We start from the raw sequence: 16,034 nt of genomic DNA, 5'->3' as shown, positions 1-16,034 counted from the left end.
CAAACCCCTTCATGATAATTGGAGACATACAGATGGTTGTCATGCTTTTAGATTGGTTATTCCCTTTAGCTTTATTTCTGCCATTAAAACATTTCCCAGCTTACTTTTGCCTCTATTAGCAGTAGCAACTGTAGAATTCATTTTCATATTGGGAAGAGGTATTGCCATCAGCAAATTTCTATTTTGTCTGAGAAATACCAGACACTGACTCTCAAAAAAAACATAGAACTAGTACTATATTTGGTGTCTTCTTAAAAATATCTTTTTTAATTGGGGATTTTATTTTCTGTAAAATTGTTTCCTAATTCATTGACTACAAGTATTTTCCTAAAAGAAGTGATTTCATTCATCACCTTTTGTGTAGAGCCGTGAAAAGTTTGAGTTACCTATATATATATCCCCAGCCACAGTCAAAAAAGAAGACACTCTGCCTTCTTGTATCAGCTCTCATACTGTAAACAAGTGTTTTTTCATGGTATATTTAGGTGCCATGTTGCCCACATTTTTGGGCTTTTTCTTGCTAATTTTGCTGTATAATATGGCCCTCAAGCATAGGCTGAAATGCTGTCTAGTGTTCCTAAATGCAAGAAGTTTCTGATGTGCTTACAGAGAAAATAAGTGTGAGAGATAAAACTTGTTCAGGCATGAGTGCTATTAGGCCTTGAGTTCAATGTTAATGAATCAACAATATATATTAAACAAGGTGTCTTGAAACAGAAACACACAGAAAACAAGGTTATGTATTGATCAGTTGAAGAAAATGTTGTGACCGAAGGCTCACAGGAACCTAAACTGTATTTCCCCTAGGAGTAATGGTTCAATATTCACTGTCAGTGTTTGCAATGATTTTATAGAACAAAACTACTGTGAACGATGAGAATCAACTGTATTTACATAGAATGTAATTTATGAAGAAGGGACCGGATGCATGGGTATGTCAGAGATGCAAGAGGAATGCAAATGGGAATTCCAAATGCATTGTTAGAAAGATATTGTCCAGAATATGGGGTGGGGGGGTGGAGAAATGATACAAATTTTCATCTTTTGTTATGAACAAGATTCAATTAAAAAATCCATTAGCCCATTATCATATTGAGCATGTAAGTCATATGTAATAATTGCGAAAATGGAAACTCAAGGAAGCCCAGAACAATTTTTTGAGTTGGATAAAATAATGCCAATATTACTTTTTTCTTATTTCTTTTGTCATTTCATTTTCATGGAGGCATATATGAAAGTGAATGTTGAGTGACTCTTTCAGTGATATTTATTTACTGTGATATAGGGAATAACAAAAAGAATAAGCATTTGGATATAGAAAATTATATGTTTTCTATCTACCTGCCTGTCTATATGGCTATATACTATTTCTTTATACTCTGTCTTGTTCCAAAATGTTTGGTGAGGAATATCTTACTGGGAAGAGTGAGACTTGGTAAACATTAATATTTAACGTAAAATGTTTTATCTCTGAAAATTTGAAAGTGATGTTCAAAATTCTTATAGGACATTTCTGCATTTTCTCTCACTTAAATTTTATATTTGTTTTCTGAAATTTCCTTGGAAAAGTTGCCTAATTCACATTTTATTCCAATGACATCTGCTATAATTGATAAGAATGTCAGAGGCATGCTGAAGGATTTTCTTATTCTAAAGAGTTGTAAAGTTAACACAGTGCCTAATTTTGTGCTATAAACTCCAAATACTTTTAGATTGAAGGACTAATTAAAATGTCTATGTAACATATCATATCTGAATATAAGTTAGATATATAATGTGACTGTGATATATAAGTGAATGTGATATGTTTAATAAATATATCAATATGATTTGAACATTATTAGATTAAAATCTATATAATTTTGGACTTATAATAATAAAATTAATACACCTAAATAAGATTTAATAAATATTTGTTGATATTGATGGAACTGTTAGAGGAGTGGTGGAGATTCAGCGGTCTTATATCTTTTAAAAACTGCTATATTTCACACTTCTATCATATCAGCACTAGAAAGAGGGATTGTAAGATTTTTATATTATCAAATAGGCTGAAATATATGCTGTGTTTAGCTGCATCTGGAGTGCCTAAAATTTTAATTTCTTTTTTTTTTAACACTGATGATCCAGTTCTTATTTCACCAATTAAATAAAAGAAATCTGATGAAATTTTGCACTGGCATGCTCACAGACCCCTTAATGATTACTATGACAGGACCAAGTGTTACTTTGACAGTGAACTCTGTGGCCATCATAAAATAGAGCTTATATAAATTAACTTTTCTGACTTTATTGAACACTAAAAAATGTTATATTACCACATTTACATATTTGAATGAGATTTGTACATGTATATATTTGAAGAAGCACTTCGGGAAGTATACTATCTGAAAAATTCCCACTATACTGACTGGTGTGCATGTACATGTATGCATGCAAACATATCTATTAATTCAAATAGAGATTTATTCATCTTATTAGGAAGTACACTTAGATGGTGTATAAGCAGGTTCTTATGACAAGCAATTTATAGGAGATATAGATACCTATATCTATAGGCACATATATATATGTATGTGTGTGTATGTGTGTATGTAGATAATTCCTATAAAGAATTGGGTCATGAGATTATGGGGCCAGGAAATTTTGAATCCGGAGGGAAGGCTAGCAGGTGGGAATCTCAGACAGGAATTCAGGTTGTTGTCTTAAGGTTGAAATTCTGCTTCTCTGGAAAACCTCAAGTTTTGCTTTTCAGAGCATCAATGAAATGGATGAGAACCACCAGCATTATTCAGGGTAATTTCCCTTACTTTAAGTCAACTGGATTGTAGATGTTAACTGCATCTACAAAATAACTTCACAGCAATATCTAGACTAGTGTTTTTGACAAAACAACTGGGCACCATAGACTAGCCAAGGTGACATATAAAATTAACCATCACACATGGCATTGTTGCCAAAAATAGAAGATGCAATTATAAGTATGAAAGACAGTATAGGTTTTTAGGAATATTTCTATTCATGGAACTCAATATTCCGATACAACCATAGCTTCCTAGAGATTTCAGATCTTTTCTTGTTTCACAGTTGTCTAGCTGATTGTATGCTCATAAGCACCGGTGTAATATGTGCCCATGGAAACTCAATAACATTATCTTTGATGCAGTCTTGTGGAGGCAGACATATTAGTGTTGATTAGGTTGGAACCTTTGGATTAGGTTGTTTCTACAGAGATGTGACCCCATCCAACTGTAGGTGATAATTCTGATTAGATAATTTCCATGGAGGTGTGGCCACACCCATTCATTGTGGGCCTTGATTAATTCACTGGAGCCTATAAAAGCTCAGACAGGAGGAGCTCACTGCTTGCTGCAACTTAGAGAGACATTTTGAAGATGGCCATTGAAAGCAGACTTTTGCTCCAGAGAAGCTGAGTGGACAAATGGTCTAACAGCAGCATTTTGAAGAACACACAGGAACTGAGAGAGGAGCTGGAACTCAACCTGGGATCAGCAGATGCCAGCCACGTGCCTTCCCAGCTTACAGAGGATTGCCTGGATGCCATTGGGCTTCCTTCAGTGAAAGTACTCTATTGTTGATGTCTCGCTTGGACACTTAATGGCCTTAAGACTGTAACCTTATAAACAAATAAACTCCCTTTATAAAAGCCAATCCATTTCTGGTGTTTTGCAAAACAACAACATTAGCAAACTGGAGCAGTGGGCTAAGACTGGAAATGGGTCCTAAGAAAATCAATTAGGAGATCTTTTGTTCCTGGTTAACTTACCTTTCTCCAATGTCGTGTTTATCCCTACCCTTCTCAGGATCAATAAGACTTCTTTTTCAGAAGGATCTGGAAATATGTAAAGTAAGCATTTCAATTGTTTACACACATCAGCTTACTTATTGGACTAGCTACCAAGATTCTGCATGATGTGTTTCCAAAATGGTTTGATTTGTGGCCGCAGATAGATACAGACACATAGGAAAAACCATCAGCTCATTTTTATCTTTTACGTTTGTGTAAGTTTAACCTTGCTTGCTGGAATTCTTGTGCCATTTGAATTATTGGACGATGAAAGATAATTGGCATTAGCTTCTCTCAGCTGTCAAGATCCTGGACATTTGACTGTGGCCAGAAGTAGGGGTTTTCCTTTTCAGGAATACAAATGGTCAGAATATTCTAGATCAGGGGTTGGCAAACTTTCTCTTAAAGGACCAGGTAGTAAATATTTTAGGCTTTGCAAGCTATGAGGAAAAATTGAGACTGTAATGTACTTGTATAACTGTTTTAAAGGTTACCATTTAAAAATGTATAACCCATTCCTAGCTTGCAGGCCATAAAAACAAAAACAAACAAACAAAATACTGGGTAGTTGGTTGGATTTGCTGGTGTACAGTTGTTCATACTCTTATAATTTTTTAAATTTCTTCAGGGTATGTTGTAATGTTGCCTCTCTCATTTATTATTTTGTTTATTTGGGTCTTCTCTCATTTTGATTTTGTCAGTTTAGCTAGGGGCTTATCAATCTTGATATTCTCAAAGAACCAACTTTAGGTGTTATTTATTTTCTCTATTGTTTTTGTGTTCTCTATGTCATTTATTTCTGCTTTAATCCTTGTTATTTCTTTTCTTCTACTTGGTTTAGGATTGGTTTGCTGTTCAATTTCTAGCTTCTTCAGTTGTTCCATTAGTTCTTTGATTTTAGCTCTTTATTGCTTTTTAACATATGCCTTTAGAGCTGTAAATTTCCCCCTCGATATCACCTTTGCTGCATCCCATGAGTTTGGATATTTTGTGCTCTCATTTTCATTCATCTATATATAATTAGCAATTTCTCTTGCTAGTTCTTCTTTGACCCACTGATTGTTTAGGAGTACATTATTTAACCTCCAAATTTTGTGAATGTTCTAAATCTCTGATGGTTATTGACTTCTAATTGTATTCCTTTGTTATCAGAAAATGTGCTTTGAATAATTTCAATCTTTTTAAATTTATTGAGGCTTGTTTTATGGCCCAGCATATGATCTATTCTGGAGAAAGCACCATGAGCACTAGAGAAGAATGTGTATCCTGGTGATTTAGGATGCAATGTTCTATATATGTCTGTTAAGTCATATTCATTTAGCACATTATTTAGGTTTTCAATTTCCATATTGATCCTGTCTGGTTGATCTATCTATAGGAGAGAGTGATGTATTGAAGTCTCCCACAATTATTGTGGAAACATCTATTGCTTCCTTCAGTTTTGCCAATGTTTGTCTCATGTACTTTGGAGCAACTTGATTGGGTGCATAGACATTTATTATTGTTATTTCTTCTTGTTGAATTGTCCCTTTTATTAACATATAGTGATCTTCTTTGTCGCTTATAACATCCTTACATTTAAAGTCTATTTTATCTGAGATTAATATTGCTACTCCTGCTTTCTTTTGGCTATAGCTTGCATGAAATATGTTTTCCAACCTTTCGCTTTCAATTTCTTTGTGTCTCTGGGTCTAAACAACATATTGATGGTTCATATTTTTTAATTCATTTCTGCCAATGTACGTCTTTTAATTGGGGAGTTTAATCCATTTGCATTCAATGTTATTACTGTGAAGGCATTTCTTAAATCAGCCATCCTATCCTCTGGTTTTTATTTGTCAAATATATTTTTCTCCCACTCTCTTTTTTTCCTTTAATGTACACTTACTAAATCTCCCTAGTTCTGAGCCCTTCTCCATACCTTTCTCTCCTCTCTTTTTTTCTCTGCTGGTAGGGCTCCCTTTAGTATCTAAAGTAGGACAGGTCTCTTGTTAGCAAATTCTCTCAGCATTTGTTTGTCAGTGAAGATTTTAAGCTCTCTCTCAAATTTGAAGGAGCATTTTGCTGGATAAAGAATTCTTGGTTGGATATTTTTCTCTTTCAGAATTTTAAATATGTCATAATACTGCCTTCTCTCCTTCATGCTGGCCGCTGAATAGTCATACTTAGTCTTATGTTGATTCCTTTGTATGTTGTGAAATGCTTCTCTCTTGCTACTTTCAGAAATTGCTCCTTCTCTTCAGCATTTAACAATCTGATCTGAATATGTCTTGGATTGGGTGTATTTGGATTTATTCTGTTTGGAGTTCATGGGGTGTCTATGATTTGCATATTTATGTCATTTAGAGGAGTTGGGAAGTTTTCCCCAACAATGTCTTTGAATACTCTTCCTAGATCTTTACCCTTCTCTTCCCCTTTTGGAACACCAATGATTCTTACATTTGTGTGCTTCATGTTGTCCCTCAAATCCCTGAGATCCATTTCAAATTTTCCAAGTTTTTTCTCTATTCATTCTTTTGTACTTTCATCTCCCAAACATTTTCTTCCAGTTCGCTTACTCTTTTTTCAAGTTCACCTAATCCACTGCTATGTGTTTCCAAGATCTTTTAAATTTGATCAACAGTTTATTTTATTTCCATAAGTTCATCTATTTTTTTTTTTTTTAATTTACTCTTGCAAATTCTTCCTTATGTTCTTCTAGGGTCCTTCTTCATGTCCTTTATATCCTGAGCCATGATCTTGTTGTTTGTGATTACTTCTTTGATTAATTGCTCCAAGTACTGTGTCTTCTTGGTTTTCTGATTTGGGTATTTGGGTTATTGATATCTTCTGGTTTCTTCATATGCTTTAAAATTTTCTGTTGTTTTTGGCCTCTTGGCATTTGCTCACCTTCATAGAGTTCTTTCTTTTAGGATATGCAGGCTTATTTGAACAATTATCTATAACTTGACATAGCTACAGCTTGGTGGAATATACTTTCGTTAACTTACCAGCAGATGGTACCCCTGAACCACCTATTACCCTTAAGCCAGTTCTCCCCAACTTCCTCTGTGCAGCCAGTGGGAGTCCAAACCTTGTGGAGGTCCAATCAGTGCACCAAATTTCCGTGTGCAGGTGGGGCTGTCAGCCCTGAGGATGGGGATTGTGCCCTGTGCAGTTAGGCAGGCAAGATGACTTTAAGACCCAGAACTTCCAGCTGTTCCCAGAGTCGTAAAGCTGTTGCACAAGTCCAACCCCTCAGCTCAGATTCCCCACAGTCTCTCTCTGCCATGGGCCCACAAGTCCCTGGGATTGGTGTAGGGGTCTTGGGGCTTCTTTGCAGGACCCCGCCTCTAAGCTGTGTATTCTACAGACCTCTGTGGAGGAAGACTGTGCAGCATCATGGGTGAGTGGAATCCCCAAGGAGGGGGGGGGGTGTCTCTGCTGCAGCACTCCAAAGGGGCATCTCCCAGCCTGCTGAAAATATGGCTGTATGGGGCATGGTAACTTCCCACTTCTGTGGTCCTCTGCCTACTGCAGTAGGCTGTTTCTGTCTCTGGGGCAATTAGCTGTGGGTGTGTGAAAGTCTATTATCCACGCCAGATACTGAGGCAGGTACCTGGGGCATGGAAGGCATTATCCATCATGCTCAGTTGTGTGGCTCTTGCTGCTGGATCTACAGCTGCTTTCTGGGTTTTTAAAAGTAACCAGCCTCCAAATGCTGACCCAGGTTTCTCCCCACAATGGCATGGCTGACATTTCCCCAGAAGCCTCACTCAATTGATTCTGAATGCAGACTCTTGGTTTCACCAAGTGCACAGTCACTGTGGATGTAACAGACCTTGTCCAGCCAGTACAACCCTGGAACTGGTATTTTGGAGCACTTTCTGTCTTTTACCTTGTGTTTTCCATGGAGAAGTATTTTGCTCTGTCTCTCCTAATCTGTCATCTTGGATCTCCACAGTTGGTTCGATTTGACTGTGGGCTTTAGCTTACCTACTCCTGTTCTAGATGAATATATTCTTTGACACTATACCCACCAGCCTCTTCTTCTTCTGCCAAATGCCAGCGGCAACATCCAGTTATTATTGAAGATAGACATTAGCAGTCCTCTCCCTTCCTCTAAAAAGAAGAGGAATTATTTTGTAGCATATTATAGCATGATGTCATTAGCCAAGGTAATTAGATTAAATTATTGTTCTGGAATTAAACAAACAAAAAGATGTGTGAGTGGGATGGTGTTGAAAATATGTATATATACACACACACACATACACACACATACATATATAGTTATATATATAGTATAACTATATTATATATAATAATATAAAGTTATATATATAGTGTAACTTTATATTATATATATAGTAATTTTTTAAATGTTTTTTTTTTTCATTTTAAGTATTTCTATTTTAGAAAAATCTGGAAATTTTCATGGCTTTAATCTTCCACAAAAGAATCAGGCTTATCAGCAGTTTTATGGGAAATCGTTGGAATCAGTCTCTTCAAAAGTCATTTAAATGCAAAGTACCCAGCTAAAGGAGAATCCCAGTAGAGTCGAGAGAGATTTAACACACACAGGGTCTATAACTTTTACCTATATTTTCTTTACATTGTTTTGCTTTCCTTCAGCAGATTTTTCCCTCATCTCTTCGGTAGTTTTTTCTGTGCTTTTTTTTCTTATGATTGCTTACAAGGGAGTTATTTTACTTCTATTAGGAATTCTAAGAAAGTCATATAAAATTTAGTATTTGTTCTGGTTTGCTAATGCTGCTGGAATGCAAAACACCAGAAATGGATTGGCTTTTGTAAAAGGGGGTTTATTTGGTTACAGAGTTACAGTGTTAAGGCCATAAAATGTCCAAGGTAATGCATCAACAATCGGGTACCTTCACTGGAGGATGGCCAGTGGTGTCCGGAAAACCTCTGTTAGCTGGGAAGGCATGTAGCTGGCGTCTGCTCTGGAGTTCTGGTTTAAAAATGGCTTTCTCCTAGGATGTTCCTCTCTAGGTGTCAGATTTTCTCCAAAATGTCACTGTCAGTTGCTCTTGGGGTGTTTGTCCTTTCTTAGCTTTTCTGGAGCAAAAGTCTGGTTTCAAAGGCCGTCTCCAAAATGTCTCTATAAACTGCGGTTCCTCTCTCAGCTCCTATGCATTCTTCAAAGTGTCCCTCTTGACTGTAGCAAGCTTGCTCCTGCAGTCTGAGCTTACATAGTGCTGCAGTAATTTAATTCAGACTCTCCCTGAATGGATGGGGCAACTCTCCCTGAATGGGTGGGGCAACCTCCATGGAAATTATCCAACCAAAGGACTTGTTCACAGTTGATTGAATCACGTCTCCATGGAAACACCCAAAGGATTCCAAAATCTAATCAACACTAATATGTCTGCCCACACAAGAGTGCGTCAAAGATAATGGTGTTTTGGGGGACATAATGCATTGAACTGGCACAGTATTTTATACCCTTTATAATAAAGATAGACTTATCTGATAAAAAAAATTAAGCATGAATTATTTTAAAGAGCTTGGATATAGAAATGTTGAGTTAAAATGAAAAGAAACAATCATTTATTAGTTTATTACAATTAAAATCTTTTCACATACAGTTAGTAAAAGTAGGTCTAAAATACACAACAGCTTCGTTATTTTGCCTGAATTTTTAAAACTGTCTATACTTGTACAAATCTTGTATGCCATTAATCTGTCCCAGATTTTTGTTTGAATTGAATTTAAGGACCCTTTCGCTTTCCGTGAGGGTGGGGTTCCTCCACACATTACCATCTTCCTCTTTGAGGGAACATTCTTTCTTCCCTTTTCCCTGGGCCATGCTTGCGGACATATTTATAGCAAAATAGAGGAATGTCTAAAAATATTCCTGCAATTAAAATAACAAAGATAATGTGGAAAAGGATCAGGTAATATAATCGATAATGTAATATCTGAACAAATGATTGATTTTATAACTTTGTGAAGACAGTACTTCATGATCATTATTTAACAGAGGAGATTTTGTTAGGCTTCACTACATCTCACCAGGCCTCATGGCTGGGAATTAAGGAAAGACATCTGTTTCAGCAAAACCCCTTCCGGAGGTCTGCAATGCCAAATATTTGAGAGTGCACAAACCAGACAAACTATTAATGACCAAAGGCATTTTTCACAGCTGCCTTACCAAATTGGAGTAGGTATGGAAATGTTTGACAAAATGAAACATAAAGGTCTGCTGGGCTTGGTGGGGGGAAGAGAGATAAACAGTATATGAGAACGTTTTCCCCTCCCAATAATTTCAGGAAATTTTGACCAGAGATCCTGGAGTTTTCCTTCTCTTTGCCAGAATGGCAACCACAACTAGTTAGCCAGGTGAAGAGCGAAAGAAGTCCAAGGAAACACGTATCAGTCAGAGGGTTTCTCCACACAACCTCTCAAGATAATATTGAATAGTCATCACAAATTACCCCAAAGTTTTCTTAGCAGTGCTTATGAGGTCTCTCTCTAAAAGCTGTATCAAGGGTCCATCCGCCCGGCTCCCCCTATCTCCAAACACACACATTTTTGACGGGGAGGCTCAGTCTCAGCCTGGAGACCCCACCTCCTCGCGGCAGTCATGCTGTCGGTGGCCAGGCGGGGCCAGCCCGGGCAGAGGTCCAGGCTTCGCTTTAAGCGCACGGATCAGAGGAAGCGTCCAGGGGGCGCCTGGGTCCACAGCGAGTCTGCAGAGGTTTTGCCCTGCCTAACCCTGCTTGAGATGCTGTCCCTTGGGAGGCCCCGGCTGTTCCGCCTCTGCACTCGCTGGAGCTTCACTGATTCTGTGGCCCGCCGGTGCTCAGAACAATCTCCGGCCGAGGTAGGAGCCCAAGCTTGAAGCAGCGAGGCCCGTGCAGCTCTTAGCATCCTCAGGAGCGGGTGGGATCACTGCAGCCCAAACAAAATGGGAATGTTAGAGCCAAGCAAGTGTGCGTGATTCCTGCACTTCCCACTGCGATCTCTGCTTTGTAACTAGAAAAAAATCTCCTCCCTCAGTGTCTGATGTCCAGTTAGACGTCCCAGAAGTTCTACCAAAAAACTTCTGCTTACATGTCAAAGGCCAAACTTAGTCATGTAGCCATACCTAAACACAAAGGACATTACAAAATGCAGCATTTTAGTTGGACACTCTCTGTTAATATTGGGATTGACAAGGAAGAAGGAGGAAGTGGATGTTGAGGGGCAATTAACAGGCTCTCTACAGATATCCTCTTCCTTGTTCCCAGGTGACTAAATTCTACCTGTCTTCCAAGGCTGATTTATGGCCCATCTTTTCATGAAGGTTTCCAAGTAGTCCAGTTCACAAAACACTTACTGCCTTTATTACTCATTTTGGACCCTGAATTATAAATTACTTAGATTTCTTACTTATCTATTTCAAGAGTAATCTCTCATTTCTCCAACTAGGCTGAAAGCTTCTGGATATAGGAACTCTATGTTGAATTTCTTTTGCACCCCTGTAAAGCATAGATCAGTGGTCTGCATAAAGCAGGTGTTCAGTAATACTTGTTAAATAAAAAGGGCATCAAAACAGCCCTGACCTCCTTATCTGAAAGGTTAATAGCAGGATAAAAATAAAGAGGCCACATGTAAACATGAGGTAATAGAGGGGCTCAGGAGAGTCTGTATAGAATGATTGAGATGCAGTGAGGCTCTCCAGTTCTCTTTTCATGATTGAAAGGTTTCACTGATTGTTTCATAAATACATACAATACCATATGTGGTCAACATAGACCTCAGTAGATGTTACTGATGTTTTGTCAGGTATCTAAATTCATAGTTGTGTTTTATTCATTTATTTAATTTTTTTGCTCTGCATATAGAATAGAAGACATATGCAATAATTGGTGGATTGTTGCATTATTTTCCTCTGGAAACTTGTTCAGAATTGAGTTCAAATGGTTTTTATTTTGCTATGAATTGCAAAGTTTGTTCCACCACCCCCTGCCCCACTTACACACATATTTCTAAGTTATTTAAAGCGGTAATAAAGTAGGGATAGATACAGTACTAATTTTATTTGATCATGAGTTTTAGCCCTTTTTGCTCCATTAAAGTAAAATAAAATCATAAATTTAATCAGATTAATTGATCAACTACACAATTATTATGCATAATCAAGCATTTAATATTTCTAGTGCTCTTTACATCAATTTCCTTGTTTCTTTAGGCAAAAGTTCAGAAGATCTAAAGTATAGCTATTCAAATGATGAGAAAATCCATTTGCTCCTGGAAAGCTGCACAGATTTTTTGTGAGAGGAAGATCATCAATTTATAGCCAGACAACTTAATTATTTAGGTTGCAATGATTTGAAAAACTCTTTAACTGCATTCCTGGTAAGACAATTGGAATTTCTCATTACTTGAAACTTTAAATCAATTTTAGTATAGTAGATAATTAATAGGTATCATAAAGTGTCTCATATATACACTTATTAACTGGAAATATTTATTCTGATTATAGTTTATAAAATAATAGTTTTGAGACTATTTGTCAGTAAAATAGCTGTCAAAATTTGAAGTAAGAATTAGAAAATTCATATAGATGCTTCTAAGAAGTGAAGATTAAATACCAGATAATCTCTAGATGCCACTTTGAATTCTCTTGATAACAAGAAATGAATCCTAATCTTAATTCTAACACAATCTCTAAAAGTGAGATTGAAGAATAGTCTTTAGTAATCATCTAGCTTCCCATGCCAGGTTGAACTTTTTAACATTAATATCTGCTGTTTCATTTATCTCTAGAAAGATATTTTAAGTGGTAAATATTTCTTACTTAAATATTACACTATTTAAAAGCCTGGTAAAATGCCTTGTGCATGGAATGTGTTCAGTAATATTTATTAAACATTTATTCAATTTTTTAATTTTAGTTGATTTCAAATGAAGCAATATAATAAAATAGTAACACATGATAGAAGTCAAGGAAATCAATATTTGACCAGCTAAGTTTTAACCAAAATACATAGGCCATTACTTGATACAAGATGAGAGAAAATATCCAGATCTCAGGGTCCAGGATTTTATTCCTGACACGTGGCAAGTAATGACAACAAACATTCTGCTATGTTCTTATTTAGTGTACTCTCAGGGGCTTCTGAATGCTGCATCTTTACATGTTATATTTTACATGTGCTTCTTGTTCTTGTGTAATGTTACTTGAAAGTGTTTATTGCAAAGGTCAAATACAGACTTTTTCCATTTAAGGACCATGATTTTTTTTTTTTTTTTTTAAATCTTCATTTTATTGAGATATATTCATATACCACGCAGTCATACAAAACAAATTGTACTTTCGATTGTTCACAGTACCATTACATAGTTGTACATTCATCACCCAAATCAATCCCTGACACCTTCATTAGCACACACACAAGAATAACAAGAATAATAATTAGAGTGAAAAAGAGCAATTGAAGTAAAAAAGAACACTGGGTACCTTTGTCTGTTTGTTTCCTTCCCCTATTTTTCTACTCATCCATCCATAAACTAGACAAAGTGGAGTGTGGTCCTTATGGCTTTCCCAATCCCCTTGTCACCCCTCATAAGCTACATTTTTATACAACTGTCTTCGAGATTCATGGGTTCTGGGTTGTAGTTTGATAGTTTCAGGTATCCACCACCAGCTACCCCAATTCTTTAGAACCTAAAAAGGGTTGTCTAAAGTGTGCGTAAGAGTGCCCACCAGAGTGACCTCTCGGCTCCTTTTGGATTCTCTCTGCCACTGAAGCTTATTTCATTTCCTTTCACATCCCCCTTTTGGTCAAGAAGATGTTCTCCGTCCCACGATGCCAGGTCTACATTCCTCCCCGGGAGTTATATTCCATGTTGCCAGGGAGATTCACTCCCCTGGGTGTCCGATCCCACGTAGGGGGGAGGGCAGTGATTTCACCTTTCAAGTTGGCTTAGCTAGAGAGACAGGGCCACATCTGAGCAACAAAGAGGCATTCGGGAGGAGGCTCTTAGGCACAACCATAGGGAGGCCTAGCCTCTCCTTTTCAGCAACTGTCTTCCCAAGGGTAAAACCTGTGGTAGAGGGTTCAACCCATCAAACCACCAGTCCCCTATGTCTGTGGTCATGTTAGCAACCATGGAGGTGGGGTAGGCGAATACCCCTGCATTCTCCACAGGCTCCTCAAGGGGGCACTGCATCTTTTTTTTTCCTTGTTTTTTTTTTTTTTTTTTTTTTTTTAACTTTCCCTTCTTTTTTAAATCAACAGTATGAAAAAAAAGTTAAAAAGAAAACAAACATACAGTAAAAGAACATTTCAAAGAGACCATAACAAGGGAGTAAGAAAAAGACAACTAACCTAAGATAACTGTTTAACTTCCAACATGTTCCTACTTTACCCCAAGAAAGTTACCTAATATAGCAACATTTCTGTGAACTTGCTCCTACTATATCCATCAGAAATTAACAGACCATAGTCATTCCTGGGCATCCCCAGAACGTTAAATAGCTTATCTGTTCTTCTTGGATTATTGTTCCCCCTTCCTTAATTGCTCTCTATTGCTAGTTCCCCTACATTCTACATTATAAGCCATTTGTTTTACATTTTTCAAAGTTCACATTAGTGGTAGCATATAATATTTCTCTTTTTGTGCCTGGCTTATTTCGCTTAGGATTATGTCTTCAAGGTTCATCCATGTTGTCATATGTTTCACGAGATCGTTCCTTCTTACTGCCGCGTAGTATTCCATCGTGTGTATATACCACATTTTATTTATCCACTCATCTGTTGAAGGACATTTGGGTTGTTTCCATCTTTTGGCAATTGTGAATAATGCTGCTATGAACATTGGCGTGCAGATATCTGTTCGTGTCACTGCTTTCCGATCTTCCGGGTATATACCGAGAAGTGCAATCGCTGGGTCGAATGGTAACTCTATATCTAGTTTTCTAAGGAACTGCCAGACTGACTTCCAGAGTGGCTGAACCATTATACAGTCCCACCAACAGTGAATAAGAGTTCCAATTTCTCCACATCCCCTCCAGCATTTGTAGTTTCCTGTTTGTTTAATGGCAGCCATTCTAACCGGTGTTAGATGGTATCTCATTGTGGTCTTAATTTGCATCTCTCTAATAGCTAGTGAAGCTGAACATTTTTTCATGTGTTTCTTGGCCATTTGTATTTCCTCTTCAGAGAACTGTCTTTTCATATCTTTTGCCCATTTTATAATTGGGCCGACTGTACTATTGTCATTGAGTTGTAGGATTTCTTTATATATGCAAGATATCAGTCTTTTGTCAGATACATGGTTTCCAAAAATTTTTTCCCATTGAGTTGGCTGCCTCTTTACCTTTTTGAGAAATTCCTTTGAGGTGCAGAAACTTCTAAGCTTGAGGAGTTCCCATTTATCTATTTTCTCTTTTGTTGCTTGTGCTTTGGGTGTAAAGTCTAGGAAGTGGCCGCCTAATACAAGGTCTTGAAGATGTTTTCCTACATTATCTTCTAGGAGTTTTATGGTACTTTCTTTTATATTGAGATCTTTGGTCCATTTTGAGTTAATTTTTGTGTAGGGGGTGAGGTAGGGGTCCTCTTTCATTCTTTTGAATATGGATATCCAACTCTCCCAGCCCCATTTGTTGAAAAGACCATTATGACTCAGTTCAGTGACTTTGGGGGCCTTATCAAAGATCAGTCGGCCATAGATCTGAGGGTCTATCTCTGAATTCTCAATTTGATTCCATTGATCTATATGTCTATCTTTGTGCCAGTACCATGCTGTTTTGGTAACTGTGGCTTTATAATAAGCTTCAAAGTCAGGGAGTGTAAGTCCTCCCACTTCGTTTTTCTTTTTTAGAGTGTCTTTAGCAATTCGAGGCATCTTCCCTTTCCAAATAAATTTGATAACTAGCTTTTCCAAGTCTGCAAAGTAGGTTGTTGGAATTTTGATTGGGATTGCATTGAATCTGTAGATGAGTTTGGGTAGAATTGACATCTTAATGACATTTAGTCTTCCTATCCATGAACATGGAATATTTTTCCATCTTTTAAGGTCCCCTTCTATTACTTTTAGTAGAGTTATGTAGTTTTCTTTGTATAGGTCTTTTACATCTTTGGTTAAGTTTATTCCTAGGTACTTGATTTTTTTAGTTGCTATTGAAAATGGTATCTTTTTCTTGAGTGTCTCTTCAGTTTGTTCATTTCTAGCATATAGAAACATTACTGACTTATGTGCATTAACCTTGTATCCCGCTACTTTGTTAAATTTG

The sequence above is a fragment of the Choloepus didactylus genome, chromosome 3 (genome assembly GCF_015220235.1).
Source record: "Choloepus didactylus isolate mChoDid1 chromosome 3, mChoDid1.pri, whole genome shotgun sequence".
NCBI classification, from domain to species: domain Eukaryota; kingdom Metazoa; phylum Chordata; class Mammalia; order Pilosa; family Megalonychidae; genus Choloepus; species Choloepus didactylus.
Note: the sequence above shows the minus strand (reverse complement) of the source record.